Source organism: Bombus flavifrons, chromosome 6, assembly GCF_040668555.2.
Source record: "Bombus flavifrons isolate JBK064 chromosome 6, iyBomFlav1_principal, whole genome shotgun sequence".
Classification (NCBI taxonomy): Eukaryota; Metazoa; Arthropoda; class Insecta; order Hymenoptera; family Apidae; genus Bombus; species Bombus flavifrons.
The window spans coordinates 11239032-11256025 of NC_138447.1; the positions used below are offsets into that span (position 1 = coordinate 11239032).

A 16994-nucleotide genomic window follows, 5' to 3' on the forward strand; every position below is an offset into this window, starting at 1 on the left:
TTGAATTTTAATCTCGAGCCTCTGTTCCGGCACACTTTTTTTTTTATCTGTGGATCGATCGAAAAAATTGCCCTAGCGTTTCCATCTTCTGTAGCGCTTTTGACGCTCGATATAACGAACCTTGGTTTTTCGCACGATCAAACGCGCGGCTCTTCTTGTCCTGCATTTTCTAACTCGTTTTCGAAATATCGATCGTCTTCATCGACGTCCATTAAAATATCAGACGTGCGCGATAATTTGTTTGTCGCGATAATCTGATGGCTCTGGTAGTGTGTAGCACATGCATGTGAAATTATACATTTAATAATCGGGATTGCGAAATTTGTAGCTGCGATACGCGGAGACCCTGCATTCAGCAGATGAACAGTGCAGCTTTACTCTAATCAACGTGTATTTCGGTACTGCGTATACTACCGAAAATTAATTTGAGCACGAATTCATTTCAAAACGATGTTGGTCGAATGATTGAGCCTGGAATAATAAGACTAAATGACTAGAAATGCGTATGAAATGAATATATTCGAATTTGCGAAACTAACGTAACGACGCGTATGTTTTCCGTGCAACGATCATAATACGTATAAAGCTTTGTACACCGTCGAATATTAAAAGTTCTCCGGTTGCCTTTGCCTACCTCGTACACTTTCCCGACGCTAAGAACGCTTTTAATGTTTCGAGTTGCATTAATCGTGACTATTTCGTATTTCCGCGTGGATTTTTTAAATAACTGGAAAATTTCGCGTTACCCTTTCGAGTTGATATTTAGGAATAATAAACTGGCGATTCACCGACGCGTCATCCGAAATTCGTATCGAATCACTTTGTGCGCGCTGTAAAACAAAAGGGTTCCAGTCTGAAATAATGAACTGGGGACAAAAGGCGTCATTTATTGCACCAACGCGATGCATTAAACATTAACCCTGTAAGAACAAGAAGAACAACATGGTTGAAGTGTCATGCATGTGTGTATCCGGGTGCAAGATCTCGTGTGCACGGCCGACACTCGAATATTAAATAAGCCGGGCCATCGGGTCGCACAATATGACCTCCATTGGCCAGTAATTATTAAGAAAAGTTTCACCCCTTGGTAGGTGCGAGGGTTGGGTAGACGAGATGCAGAGTTGTAAAGGGGTCGCTGGTGCGCTCGAGAGTGCACAAGGGTGAAATTTCGCGCGTGCTCACTTTCATATACCTTTACGCTTGCCAGATGCCGAAGGTCGACTGAAATTAACTTTTGTTACGTGGCTGCACACGTGAAATTTTCCATAACGCGAGTAAGCCAGTTTGTGGTAAAGCCACTCTCTCTCCGTTCTTCGTAAAATATTTTTTCAACAAATACGTGACACGCGGCAAATATCACGTTTCATGCGAAATGATTTCATAGGGGAACAGAACGTCGTGGCGGATCGGAGAATTTTGTGATCGGTGGAGCCCTGAAACGTGATCTCAGAGAAGGATGAGAAGTTTGAAAGGACTTCTTGAAAATAAGTTTCCCCCTCCGGACGTCGTTGGCTTTAGTTACTTTTAAGTGGGTCGATTTATTTCTGATACGATATATACGTTTAATCGAGTATTCCATAAAGTTGGTTCGCCACTCGGTCGAACAAGGAACAAATTTACGTACGAAAGTTTAAACAATATCTCGTTACGTTTTATTGCTCTTTATGCAAAGTAAATCCTCGAAACGAGGATCGGGTTTTTCCTTTTGAAAAACCACGCTGATCCCGGCTATCTGGCCGATAATTATCGCCTAGTTCGCCTTTCGTTTCACCTCTTGACATCCTTTTCTGGGAGAAGCGATGGCGCGAGGCTGGAGTCAGGACAAAACAGGTCTGTACGTAGTCGACGTAGAACGAGGGAAACGCGTGGTTGCGAGAAAGAGAGATAGAGCAGAGAATCGGTGGTGGAGGTTGAGGGAGGAATAGGGGGTAGGAGAAGTACAGGGGCGGAATTTCGCGCGTGCTCCGCTTCATCCCCCTTGGTTACCGCCACCGCTGCCGCCGCTGCTGCTGCTGCTGCTGCTGCTGCTGGATGCTGAGGGTAGCTGGACCGCGCGCGTGAGGTGTCAGTTCTGCGCGCGACCTCTCCCCTGAAGGTGTCAACCTACTCGCGACCTACTCCAAGGTGTTTGCCAAAGTCTCGTGCAACTGACGTGCCTGTCCTCGCGCGTTTCTTTCTCTCCCTCGCACTCTCTTTCATTCTATCTTTTATTTACTCGCTCACTTTCTCGCACTTTCTTTCTTTCTCCCGTTCGCGCGTTCTCTATTTTTCTCAGTCGTTTCTCGCCGAACAAAAGAAAGAAGAGCATCCAAGTGGACTTTTCTTTTTGAAAAGAAGAATCGGAAGTTCAGCTGTCCACCTGGCACGTGACACGCTTCACCAGCATTATCATGTTCGTCGAGATGTCCAGAGGCAACAATGTACGTGAACACGTTTTTATTGTGATCAACCGAATTATCTAACTATTCTTCCCTCTTTTTTCCAATGTTTTTCCTCTATCTTCTCTCTCCCTCTCTCTCTCTCTCTTATATTTCTCTCTCCCTCTCTCTCTGTCTGTATATTTTTCGTCTCCTCCGTTTCTGCTTTTTTACGTTCCTCCTTCTCCGTTCTTTCGTTTTATCGTTAACGCGAGATGCAAGCAAGTGGATTATGGAAAAGCTTTTTTTGGGGACGTTGGATCGATCCTCTTCGAGTCGGTGGTACGCTTTCGATAAAGCGTTGACTAATGACGCGCGAGACAAAATGCATTGGACCCATCGGAATTTCGCTCATTTATCTTGGTTCCACCTCGTGGAGTTTCGTGCATGAAGCGTGCGTTATCAACGCTACGTAAACGTTAGTGATAACCGACTCGCGGCCCATGTATATGGGCCACGGTTCAGGTGCATTCGACAATACAAAATCGCTGCGTCATGATTTCTTGATGATGCACACGGTTTCATGCGTTTAGGCGAAATTGAACGTTCGATCGTAACGTAGTACAATAGTAATCGATTAATTTTGCGAACGTTTCGTTTTTTCTAACGTGTGATCTAATAGTTTCATTTTACCGCTTGAAAGTTTTAGAGAATAAAGTGTTACGGGTCCCTCGTTAGCTAGGCTTTCGTATCGATGATGCATCATTGCCGCATTCCGTTTCTTTTCGCCGGAACGGCAAGATTATGGAAAAAGAACGAACGATCCTGAATAGATAGGCAGATATGAAATTTATCCGTCGTGAAAGCTAATTCCTCCGGTAGCGATAATTTATCAGAGTCAAGTAACTCGCCGTCTCTCGTATGATTAATTAACGTCACAGTCAGTAGTCTAACGCGTCAGGGCGGTCTCGTTTATTTCTCAAACAGCCAAGACATCTTTTTCGACGATGTTTATCGTCCATGCGAGTTTCTTTTTCATCGTGTCAGGTTTTTGTTCGTAGCTGTTGGCTCGTGTCTTTCGCACGTTCTAAACTCGCGGCGTTTCTTTCTTCTCGTTACATTTTTCAAATTAATCTCGTGTAAAAAAGAGTGATTGTCGTTCGCTCGCGCGGCGTTACAGGCTACCGTGGCATTTTAACGACTGGTCGAACAACAACAAGGATTTTAATTTAACGCGCGTTAAATGGCAAACACGTTAACGCGAAAGAATATCGTTGGTGCGTATGATTGTAAAAAGAAAATCGAATTCTTGGCCAGAGCGTGCGAAGTTGGTAGTTCCGTAGCGAGTTTGAAGCGAGTTTCGCAAATCGAATTCCCCCGGTCTTTCGTTTCAATCGTTTTAACGGAGCAAACTTTTGTCCGATAAATCGTGACTTTGGTAACCGCTTTGTCGTACCGCACTTCGAGAACGACAGTTGTAAAACGGCGGGACTACCGCGTTGGGTTTTATGATACACAAGAGTAATCGCGAATTTCGTCGCTTTCTAGACAATGCAATACGATCCGATGTGTTCTCGATCGCTAATTCCGATTGTTTCCTCGACTTCAAAGGACCAGTTGCATTATGCAAACGAACGCAAGAAGTTAGCGAGTGCATTAGACAGGCGAACGATAATTGTTGCACGTGTAAAATTCACGATTAGATTAACGCGCATGTTCCGTGGGTTGGTTGTTGGAGTTTCGTTGCGAGTTTTTTATAGGAAAATCGAGCGAACTTTTACGGAGGAACAGGGTGTCGGTAGTAGAGTGGTTTTAAAACAATGAACGTGCAAGTTCCGTACAGTCTGGGACAGCGAATTTACGTATAATGTAATCTAAAGAGGTTTCCGGTATAGTTACTTATATTAGTTTCTCCTCGACGAACGTTTTCCTTGCGAGATAATTTTGCATCGTGTTTCACGGACAGTCGTCCGACTAAATGTCCTTAATTGAAAAAGCGTAAATCCTGAAACGCTGTAAAGGACACCTAATCCTATTCCGGCTGATCCTCCATAGACAAGCGTGGGCAATTTTCATTTAATCGCGTCGTCTCTCGGCGATCTCTCCATTGCTAAATGTAGTTAAAGGTAAAACGAAAGAAGAAGAGAGAGAAAACGAGCCGAAGTAATTCGCGCGAGAAAAAGAATTTCCACCTGGCCCTCTTATCCGATGTCGACTTGTAAGAAGCGCGAGCACCGTTTTTCCCTTTAATTTTAAATTTACGCTCCCTTTTCTATGGGACTTGCTATTTCTTTCCGCTCGGTCTCGTCGGTGGTCGCTATGCTTCTCGCTATGGTCAAAACGTGATTTTCGTCGGGTATTCGCTCGAATACAACGTCACCATCATTCGGACGGCTGTCATCGACACCTAGTGACCAACGTAACGGTGTACACGGCCGACATACCATCCAGATTCGGGGTAATATTTGCGGACGATGAAAGCGTTGCAAGCGTCCGTTATGTGCCATTCCAGGGCCGTAAAATATTCATCGATCTACCATTCCAGGGTTCGAGCCATTATTTCTGTAACTTTTATCGGTCGCCGTGGTCGTTCGAAAACTCTCTCAATGGTGGTTGACCGACAATCGTGGGAACGTAATTACGGGGGACGACGGATTAATTAATCTTCTGATTGCGACATCAAACAACGGGACTCGAAGTCGATGGATTTATTAATTTCGTTCGTTCCTTGTGGCGCGATTCGATGATACGGGCATCGCCTTGTGAAAAAAGAAACAGAGAAGGGAAAGAAGAGAGCGCAGAAAGGAAGGAAAAGAGAAAATAAAAAGTGCGATGCGGCAGATGCGAATAAGAGGTTTCGATGGAGGGACGATCAATGTTACATTCGAGGGGCGAGACTCTTAAAACGTCGTGCGTCTAGTGAATCGCTAGTAAAATGTAGGTCGAGCGAAATTACACGTCACTTCTTATTACTCGCGTCGAATGAACCCCTCTGTACGTGAAGGTTTATACATGCACGGATGGTAACTAACTCGTCAATACCGAGGCAAAGATCGAAATAAATGGCCGTCGAACGTTTGTGTTTCCGAACGTAACGTTTCAATCACGGAACTGACACGCGAATCATTTTTCGACGTTGGACATGCAAATTCAAATTACCAACACTCTGATCCGAGAATGCGTCATTTGGTCTCATTCGCCGTCTCTGTTTACTATTTTTACCTTTTTTAAAAGAACAATCGAAATATATGAGCACGCGTTTCGATACTTGAAGCGACGATGATACACGATACCTATGGAACGATTTACCATGAGAAATTTTTATGCCATGAATTTATACGACCCGATTCGGTCGAACGATTCGTGTAATATTTGCACCGCTCTCACGCTACAAATATTTCATACACATTAATGGAAGCATTTATCGTGGATCAATATTTTCCCAGTAGAGTTTAAACGGTTTTCGAGTTATCGTTTTATTTCTGAATACGGTAAAACAAATTAGACAACTATTAATATTCTTGTTTGCTTGTGACACGTTCGATTACATTCTATATATATACCTACGTATATATTTCTGTATTCTCGTATTTTCTGCGAAAACCTCCGCTTTACCAACTGTTCGAATCAAATCTGGAAATTCCATCCGTAGCTACATAGAACGATATAAGGTCAAGTATATCCCTATAGCAGCATCTTGATTCGTGCGACTGTGATTAAAACGATATCCGTTGATTACGACAAGTCCGTCCGAGTAGCATTGTCCGATATCAGCGAGCTTCCGAAAGCGGTGGCGGTCTGTTGATTTAATCTCGTTAGCTGCCTGTCTAATCCTTCTATCTCCGTCATGAACTCTTATCTCTAGCGATTAAACGCAAGCAAGTAGTCGCACGAAACGGGGCAAAGCCGTGGAAATAAGCATGCAAAGCGAAAGGGTGAGCGTCTGGCCGGCGGTAAATCGGCGCTAGCCTCGAAACTCTCGGCGTCGTTTTGTTAACTCGTCCAAAACTATTTTCACCAACGTGCGCGTTACCCGTGCACGGATGCTGGACGCTTGAAAACTGACGAACCCGTGGGGGTAGTGGTACCCGTAGCCGTGAGGGGGATGATAGCGGCTGTGGTGGAGATTCGAAGAGTTAAAGGACATTACATAGTACGCTCAACAAAAGTTTTCCATGCGGCATGCAGAGTGGACACTGCTCAATTCCTGCCTGGTTCTTGAAATTTACATTCATCTAGTACGAATACATGTATTTGTGTACGTATCTATATACATATACGTATACAGTAGTGTACACAGCTATTTTCTGTTCTCTTGGTCCTCTTCGACCGACGTACTTCCTCTCCGCAGTCCTTTTCCAGTTCCCCCGGTGTGCACGTATTTTCCAGCCTTGGAGAATAGCAGGTGAGTTTACTCGGGCCAACTTATGCCATTTGCCATTGCTCTACCCCCGCTCTGTCTGCCAGTTCCGAGTACACTCGTTCTTTAGTCTGGAAAGTTGCTGGCCCATCTCGAAAGTAAGCCTGCAAAACAAGCGGCACTGGCTGCCGCACATGCGTGTAATCGGGAGCTCGATTTATTTGCCAGTTTCGGAAATACATTGAGGCAGGCCGAAAAGTTGCGACTATGATTGAGAAACGATCCTGTAGTGATTTGGTAGAGCGAATTCTTGTATTTTTTTTTTATCCGTATTCTTCGCAATTGTCAACTTGAACGATTAATATCGTTTAATAGCGAGTTGTGGTTTCGAGCATCTTCCATTAATCTTCATTTTACAAATTTAGTTTTAGTACTCCAGCCTGTCGTATAAGACTTCGTGCTCTCTTTACGCCTGGAACACATTGCACGCTTTATGGTCAATATAACTATCTTAATTGTCTACTTGTAAATGCAAACAATTTCTGCAACAAGATTAACTTTTCCTCTTGTTTCTTTAACTACCTTCAACCACTCTGCTCACATCGTCGTATATAACTGTTAAAATCGTTTGCATAATCTCGTGTGAATTAATCTTTCCTGTTTTTCTTTTGCTACGTGTAATTTTATTTCATGTCATATATATGTAACTGTACACGTACTCTAACGAAGGGTTTATCACGTTGATAATAACAAGTAAATAATATTAATATGTTAATATTAATAATGTATACTCTTTGAATCATGTACACGATAAAGATTAATTAAATAATAATTGGTTCATCGTTTGTATATAGTCAAATTAGTGGAGATTCTGGAAACGACTGGTCTTTCTATCGATTTCAATAATAAATCAATTTCAATGCGATATACATAGACCTTAACGTTGTACACGGTTGTTACCAAATACTCGTAACAAGATCCTTTTTAATGAGAACGAATACCGTATTAACTAAGCTTTCGATTGATATGAATTTTATTACAAGCGTAATGGAAACAGGAAGTAAACTATCGCGGAATTAACATCGATCGTAGCTTCTTCTTCTGTTTCCCTCCGATAAAATCAGTGATCGTTATCGCGTTGCGTATTTAATTGACATTGTCCTGTACTTCGATTATACGCGACGCAAAGCTGTGGGCTTAACCACGTCTGTAATTTGCATCTGCAAGGAACAAAAATAAGCACGTCCCGTAGGACTCGAGTAAGCAACGTGACTAATTTTAATAGGGAATTACATAGGGTATTTCAAAGATAGTATATCGCGGGAATTAATAAATATTTTCATTCCTCAAACTGGGCAAAGATAGTCCTTTACGCAATAACGATAAGCGAAATCCGATTATTCGATGTTGGACTCAGATTCGTGCTGGGAAATCGATCGAAAGAAGATGTCTGCGAAGATCGAACCTTATAGATAGGATGGTGGAACAACGATAATGAGCGGAATACTTTTGAAAATCGCAATGAAATTTTGCCTTATCTGAGAAACGATTTTGGAGAATGGAAGGAGTCAGTAAGGCGGAGGCGGAGCAGAGGAGGAGAGCTAGTGAAACATGATTCTGCATTCCTTGGTATTCGCTGGATATAACCTTCGTTCCACGCAAAATTAACGAAGTTATTCGCGGAGATACGGTAAAAGTTGGTAACGGCTCGGGACTGGAGTTTTGTAATTTGCGTTATTGTCGAAACGGTTGGAAAGTCGAAAAACGGAGATAGCGCTCCATACTTTGCGACTCGAGGAGATTGGTCGGGAAGAACAGATCTGCCTGGTTCTCTCCGCTAAATGCATCCAGAACTAATTCGAAGGATCGATCGGTCAGAAATTCTTCGTTGGTAGTTGGAGAGGAAAAAGTTGTTCGACTAAAGACCGCCCCTAGTCTCTTCTCACGCGTCGATCCCACTTGAAAATTTGTCAAAGCTCTCTCTGCGAAAGAGTCTCTTCCGTGGCGTTTCTCGACGTTTAGTCACACAAAAGACGCGACTTTTTCAAAATCATACATAATATTTGCACGATATACTTCGAAATGCATGGCACGGAAGCGGTTCCGTATGCCGCGCCGCTGGTCTTTCAAATCATATAATTAAGAGAGTAAACTCATTTACGAATCCTACGAGATGCGAGTTAAAGTAACTGCGAATTAATGTATTAGAGGCGGACTAAATACGACATCGTGCAAAAGGATTTACGCGGAGGTTTTCGCTTGGGATTTTTCTAATTATCATACTTTTAATAACTCCGTGACAAAATTATGAAGTTACGGTTGAAGCGTACGTTTGCGAAATCTGAATGAATTCGTATCAGGATTATGTTAGCGTCAAAGATGAGATATTACGGCGTCGTGTAATCGATAGCCAGGGCAAACAATATTGGAAAGCCATGAGAACGTACGAAGTTTCCATCATCAAGCAGTACAACACGTGCACGCGATACGCTCGCAATTAAACCGCTATAACGTAAGAGAAGGTGCCCCGGGTTAACGTAACGTGGCGATGTCTCTCGTAGCACGGGGTGTCCTTAGAACGACATACCGTATCCGTAATATAGCATACCGCGGCATAATGCAGCATAATAAACTCAGAGTAGACGACGTTCTACGGTCTGGCCCCTGGAGTACGCATCGCGATATAGCATTATCGGCTTCCTGGCTATAGCGTAGCCGGTATGGCACAGCATAGTTCCGGTATACCGTATTCTATCCGTTAAGCTGTACGCTTTCCTCGCGCGCAGCCCCTCATTATCTCAACACAATGAATGCTCCCGCCCGGCCGGTATTGGCATTTGCACCAATTCCAATAGAATTTAATTGGAGAAGATTGAGCGGGTATGTGTGCACACATACGCACGTATATGCACACATTGACGGCTCTCGAGCGAAAAACGAGCGGCTGGTTGTAGCCGATCTGGCTGTTTGCCGCGCTCATCGTCCACCCTCTTCTATCTTTTATTTCTCTCTTTTATTCCTCTCTTCTTCCTTTTTTTCTTTTCTCGTTTGAGAAGGAACGAGGACGCTTAATAGGCAAGACGGCTATGGTCGAGGACATTCATATTTTCGGTGGAGTTTGAACGAACGGTGTCAACACGCCAAGTTTCTGGATCTAGTCACCGGTCTAAGTATTATCCAGCATTGAAACAGTTTAACTTTGCTAATCAGTTGGGAATTGCAGCGTTCTGCGAGCTGGAGCTTTCTCTCTCTCTCTCTGTTGGCTTCGAATCTTCTCCGTCGTGTCCCTGCTTGTAGCTAAAGTTGAACTAAGCCTAGCTGAACTGTATCTGCCAAATTGCATTATCTGTTCTAAAATTTATCGATAAGACTCATTGCAAAAGTTTATATACGAGGGAGTTAGTTTTACACGGGTTTAATGAAGATTCAAAGAGAAATTTTTATCGCTCTAAAACGGCTCGATCCATCTGGGTTTAGGAAGGTACAAGAGCGTGTTTCGTGAAAAGCAGAATGCAAGTCGAATCGTGTATATTGTCTTCGTTCCTTTCTTCACACACCTCCAGAGAATACAACGTTTACGGGGACAATGCCGGTTTTCTCGTTGGAAGGTAGGTAGCTATTGTTCCACTGTATGGTTTTCAATGCGCATCTTGGAGGCAGTGAAAATTTGACGCATTCGGTGGCAAACTAGCCTTCGGTTTTTCGCTGTAATCGAAGATGACAAGCCGCGAGAAAACTACGAACTTTCGAAATAGGAATTAGAAGAATACGACAGGTATTTAGAGATCTATTGGTCGACGATTCTACTCTTTGCTTGGAACAAAACGTTTCGGTTGTCGCTCAAATTTCCATGTTTCTAAAAAAAGTAGAGAGACAGTGTTGACAACGGCGGGCGTGCTTTTCGACGATGTAACCGTCGTGGATGGTTCATTTGCAATTGAAATGAACGTGGACGAATCTGCAATTCCTACAGCATATTCTTTCGATGGACGAACGAGATAATGGAAACAGATCGACCTTTATTTCGTTCGCCTTTCCAGAATAGCGGGCAACCAAACAGCAGCACGGACAGGAATTTTTTGTTTCAAGTAGTTATATTCCGTATTTACATCCCGAACCGGCCGGATTACAGGACAGTTTTACATTAATTGTATAGAGGCACGGCGCACAATCAGTTTCAGGAATTTAATTTGTTTTCAATTTACCCGGCGAACGCACGGCAAATAAAGGTCTGATGGAAGGTAACACATGCTCGTCTCGTGTTTAATTCCAGGAAAATATAACGCGCTAGTCTATGTGTGTAATCGTTCGTGTGGCGCACGGCCGCGGAGCGCGCGGAGTTAAAAGTGTTCCACGACGAAATGTATCGGCCACGGTTTTGGCCGTTGGCGTCGGATCGATATATCGGAACGGATATAACGTGGCCCATAATTCACTCTCGGTTATAACGTAATCCTTTAATTCGTGCCAATATAAATTAGAATAAGCTCCGATCTGTCCGGGCTCGAGACCGCCCTTTTTTTGGTGGAGGGGGGTATCTCCACTGAGTTATACACCGTGTTCGTTCGATATTCTCTGGTGCAGCTTCGAATTATGATTGGTAGCTTCGCAAAAGCGGGCAGGCGTGTAGTGCATTGAATCGGGCGAAGATGAATCAGCAAACCTTTTGCCGTATGATGTAACGTTTAATAAATTCATCGTTCTCGTCAACCGAATACACAAAGGAAGCACGCTATTCGAACCGTGTCGGAGGAGAAAAATGGTGCGCATAGGATTAATTCGTGAGAACGAGTAACGCGTTTATTGATTTAAACGCTTTGCTACGTATTTATCATCGGCCATCGTCGCGCAAGGCGATTACGAGATCTCAAAGGGTATGAAGCTCTCTGTAAGCATAAATCACGCGCTCCTTCATAACTTTTCAGCTCTCTAAGTGGATTTTCGCTTTTCTCGTAGACATCCGCTGTACTCGTTTGACATTATGTCTGATACCGTTGAGCAAAACAGCCTGCGCGTAAGAAACATGGGCTCGTTAGTCACCGTTTGGCACTTTTCGATAACTGTAAATTACGAATCGATTATCAGTCACGTTGTTGATTTTGTCATACTCATACTCAACGAACGTCGAACGGAATCGTTTATCGCAGATGATAAAATCTGCTCGTCATAAAATTTCGTTGTCGAAAATATTTTCAAAATGTGATTTATCGCGTATGTGGATGGCATACAAAAAGGGCAGTAAATAACTCATTTGGTTTGTCACGTTTGATTCTTTGGATTGTTGGTGCACTCGCACTCGCTGAAAATGTATCGATGATCGTTTGTAGACCTTTCATGCAATATTCAAACACGACGTAGAAACATCGATTTATCTTTAGCGACGAACGATGGAAAACAATTTTCTGTCGCGAACCTAAGACGAGGTCCCTGCGGTGAACGACTTCAGCCGGTTATCGATTTAAACGTTTTACTACCTTCATAATCCGTCGCGGTTTCAGAGAGACAGTGACGCGAGCCTTGAAAGTGGATGATCCTCTTCGCGTGCATAAACCACCTTAATGCACCTACCGTGAGAGTGCATCATCATTCCCTGCAAATGACACGCCGTCCATTCATTTTCTTTTATCTCTGTTTTGTCCATTGTGTCGGCGCAACAAAAGCCTCGTAACGATTTAATAGAAAAGATCCCGACGTCTTTTGCTGTAACTTTTCTTCTTTTGTCAGGATCCGAGATTGTAAGCAGAACTCGTTCTACGCTGAATTCAACGGTTCGATCGCACTCGATGGCTCTAATTACGTTCCATTTTTTAATCCTGTGTAATAATCCGCCTGTTGATAACGTGGGCCGTGTTTTTACATGGAAACAGAGACTTTTAACTAGCATCTGTAGGATTTGTGTTTAGGATGTTAAACTCGTCATCGCCACAGAGCCGATTTGTGTAACGCCATTTGCCGTTATTAATCCGTACGAGCATTAGTGACGATCGAAAGAGATGGAAAATAGCAAGTCGCTTCACGCTTTGACACAAAATACCTTTGAAATTGAGTACTTCGCGTATCTCTAATTGCACTGTTAATGAAACGGGATCGATCTAGGTGAATATAGAGTTACCGCATTCGAATTATTATGAAATGGTCGTATTCTCCATTATATGTATTTTTATCCCCTATCATATTTGGACCTTAGTATCTCGTTATTTTCCGCGGTAACGAGAGGGTGCATCCTGCCCGAATTAATACGACGCGATATCTATAATCGCAATTCGTTCGGTCGACTTTGACGTCATTTTAATGAACCATCCAAATTGATTATTGGACATAATGCTACACCTGGAATATACCACTACGGTTTCAATGAAACCAGCATTTGAGTTGGGTTAAAAGACCTCATACCTCTTCGCGTACATAAACCGCCTTAATGCACCCTCGGTAGCAGGCCATTACACCACGCACACCCCCTCAACCCCTACACATCCTCTCATCTTCCCGCTGACTTGCGCTTCGCGTTCACACATTTACAGCGTCGCGTTCACACATATTAACCGTGGCCATTGATACGGACGAACGTACACGAACGCGAACCATGCCTCCTCTGTACCACCATTCAGCTTTCCCCTTAACGCATATTTACGTTGTATCGACCAGCTAGTGGGCGAAATTTACACTACCAGCAGCAATACATTATTTCCGCGAACATTAGCGTACTGACGTTATTGCATTCTCGCTGTCCGCTGGGAATTGCACACGACTTCCGTGACAATGGATCCTCGCGTTCTCATACGAAACATTGCGAAAAAAAAGAAAAATAAAAAAGAAAACAACAAAAGCAAAAAGGAAAAAATTGTTCCAATCGTTGAAAACGTTCGGACTGATGTTTCCTTTTTTATCAGACTTTACAAGAGGACTTGCGTACAATCGGTCGGACGCTCGCAATAGAGGCGCGTGCTGCTATTTAAAAACTGCCTTTTCCTATCGAATCTTCCGCGTTTTTCATTCGTTTCAGGAAGACAGTTTTAAAATCCGACGAGCATCGATAACGATAGATCGTCTATAAACTATCCACTCGCTCGGTTATTGGGATGTTAGCTCGATGTTGATTGGCATCACGTTTACAAGGTTACGTCCCGATAGATTTCATCTCAGGTTATATATGCTTTCTTCTATCGTAGCTCTTTTTCCTTGGCTCGGCCACTTTGTCTATAAATTTTGTGTCTCTTGGTTGTAGTTGTGTTTTTCTACCAACGAGAGTGGCCTATCCTCAAGGCTCATATTCGCCGACAAGCATATGATATGCAATGAGAGCGTTTACAGCCATCGAATAATTCCAGTCGAGTTTGAAAAATTTAGTCCTTGAGCGTTACCAATTCGAATCCACGAGGGACAGCAAAGATTTTGTCCGCCTCTCTTCTATTTCGTTGACAAGATCCGCCTTAGTGAAATTTTACTGCGAGTTTAACGTCGCTGCGACAACCTGTTCCCCTATAACCTATGTTCTTGAAATTTTCCTCCATCGTTGTTTTCTATCGTCTTCCGTCAAACTTCGGCACATTGACTTTGGCAATATGGAGCGTCAATTTTGTTCATGGATCAAATTCTTCTCTTTGAGCTTTATAAAATTATATTTCTCGATTCAAGACCTGTAACTCCTTTCCCAAGTTTCCGATGCTTGCTTCCTAAACTTTTCTTTCCAGCGTACGCGAAAAACACACAACCCAACAACCGCGATGTTCAACAAACCCAATTTAACCATGTACCACCGTTTCTACAATTTTGTTACAATTACATGTCAGCGTTTTTTCAAATACAACGTTTTACTCAGGATACAGAAGATATTTCTACACAAATTTCATTGATATTCTTTCCCCCTGCTGCTACGGGGCTATAAATCAGCGAGCTCGCGTCGCATAACTATTCAGTCTCTTGTTTGATTATATCCTCGCACGCAATTTGCGAAGGGATTTGAACTTTTCCTTGAAAACTCCGATGGTACGAGTAAACGAGCAGCTCGTGATAAATATTTTCTCTGGACGGCAGACGGGTTAATATTCCTCCGGCTCTCTTATTACGCTCGAGACATTGTTACACAGCGACTAGCAGCCACTTCGGAAAGTTAAGCAATGAATTAGTCGGATGGATACTTACTCTCGTGTTACGGCCACCGTTAGCTGAGTCAAGTCGCGTTGGAAATATGGTATTCTCTTTTCGACAATTGAAACTCGGTTACCCCGAACTTTTCGATAAAACACTCGTGACGGAGTTCGACGCGAGAAAATTTCGCCGGCGTCCCTTTTGGTTCCGTTTCTTTGTCAACTTCTGGTTTTTATTTCTCCACTCCGGAGAGTGAGCAGGTGGGGCGAAGGAAAAGTAAAAAGGAGCACGCGAGCCCCGTTCATCAATGTGTTTCATAGGAAGTATTGCAGCTGCATAAACTTCATTATTTAGACGATTCGCCAGTTGAAAAACAAATATACCGTACCAAGTAGAAAGCTACAGGATCACAGTGAGCATTCGTGTCTGGAAATTGTTTATGAACATTAAACAGAGAACATCGCTTACGGAAAGTTAGACGGATAATTTTATTTCCCTTTTCCGCCTTACTATAAAATTCAACGAGAACGAGAACCTTTTTACAGGGATTATAACGGAGAAAATCCCCTTGTTCGTTTAATAATGCACGCTTTGATATATTAACTGCCTGTTTTTTTCTCTCTTTTTCCATGTATGTCGTTAAAATGCAAAACGTTCAGTTGGTAGATTAGAAAAACTCGTTGTCCGATAACGAGTTTGAAGTAGTGTACACTCTGCGAAAGTTAGCTGCGCATTGACGACCAGTGCGTGTATACACGTTCGTATAAAGGCGTGTCGAAACTCTCGAAACGAAATTTTATATTCTCTTAGGTGCATTTAGTAATAGGAGCACAAAATGGAGGATAACGGGAGAGCAAGAGAGAGGGAAAAAGAAGGAAAAGAAATTTCGAGCCAACGCAACGACTGATATAAAATATTGGCAAATATCAAAAAATTCTAATAGTATATTGGCATACAGAGAAGATGGGATTTGTGGTTTTCTAAACGGTTTGATAAAGGCTGCGCGATACCTTTAATAGGATGGCTCATGTACGATTTTCAGGAAAATTTCCCCACGAATTTCGTCCCAAAGCCAGCTTTTTCTCTACTAGCTTAGAGTTTATATTTTCGTTCCACCGCTGCGGGCTTGACTGCCACGAAGAAACCCCCAAGGGTACAGTGACGTTTCCGTATTTTCAGGATAGCCTGACAACGGGGCGATAAAGTGAAACGGTGCGGATTCCCCGCGAATAGCCCGAGGGCCGGGTTACTGCTGCCTCTATTCGGTCAGTGATCTTGCCCGGTGTAAAAATATATTTATCCAGCCTCGTAAACTAGAAATTCCTCTCTCTTTTTCTCACAAGATATACGAGATGTATACGCTTACGATTCACCTAGATTGGATAGCGCTTAAATTCGCTTGTGTGTATTATCTTTTGCGTATCTTCAATGCCATGTAAGCGTTATAGACGACGGCGCATTGAACGAAACAGCTTTAATATAAATAACGTTGAATACAATCGAACTTTCTACAGGAATCTTCTTTTTTTTTATTTATTTATTTTATTAATTCGTAACGATAGGCAATAGGTTGTTGCGTTTTATCTTTGAAGTAAGATATTACATTTGTAGTAAAATTTGATAGAATTTAACAAGTAGGAATTTATAGGATCTTTTATAGATCTACCGGGGCACATGGGAGTCGATATGGATGGCTTCAGACTCGTGAAACTAGTTATAGACACTCTCAGATTAATTGAACCTGATACAGCTATCCGCGAATCTCTATAATCTAATACAAACAACATCGGACTCGTGGGATTCGTTATACGCAACGTCGGACTCGTGGGACAGAATATAAATCGTATCGAACTCGCATGCCTCGAAATAGAACACTTCAAACCCGTATCAATAAACGTTTGCTTATCTCGAGTTTCTAAAAGTCGATCACAGCTTTTTCTAATTTGTAAAATTCAATTGGCATCATCTGAGGTTTGCAGTGATTGTTTTGCGGGGCGTTTTAACTTCGGAGAAGTTGATCGAATCCACATATCGAGTTTATAGAGTCTTGGCTGGAGCTAACTTGCATTCGGAAAATTAAAATACGCAACATTCAATTAATTAGAATAATTTTAGCCTCGCGGAAGTTGATTGAATCTATATAGCGAGTATTTAAGAATACCTTGGATTCAGAAAATCGGAGTACAGGA

General features: G+C 42.7%; 1 protein-coding gene across 3 annotated transcripts in view; it reads left to right on the top strand.

Annotated features, from left to right (window-relative positions):
* The window catches only part of LOC138180988 (cell adhesion molecule Dscam2), a 174710-nt gene that overhangs the window by 49761 nt on the left and 107955 nt on the right, over positions 1–16994 (top strand). The window contains exon 1 of one of the 3 annotated variants that reach the window (XM_069115403.1): positions 2060–2420. The exons of the other annotated variants lie outside the window; for them this stretch is intronic. The gene's annotated coding sequence lies outside the window, so the exon portion shown is untranslated. Of the gene's footprint in view, positions 1–2059; positions 2421–16994 lie in introns of those variants that run through there. 3 annotated transcript variants of the gene reach the window in all.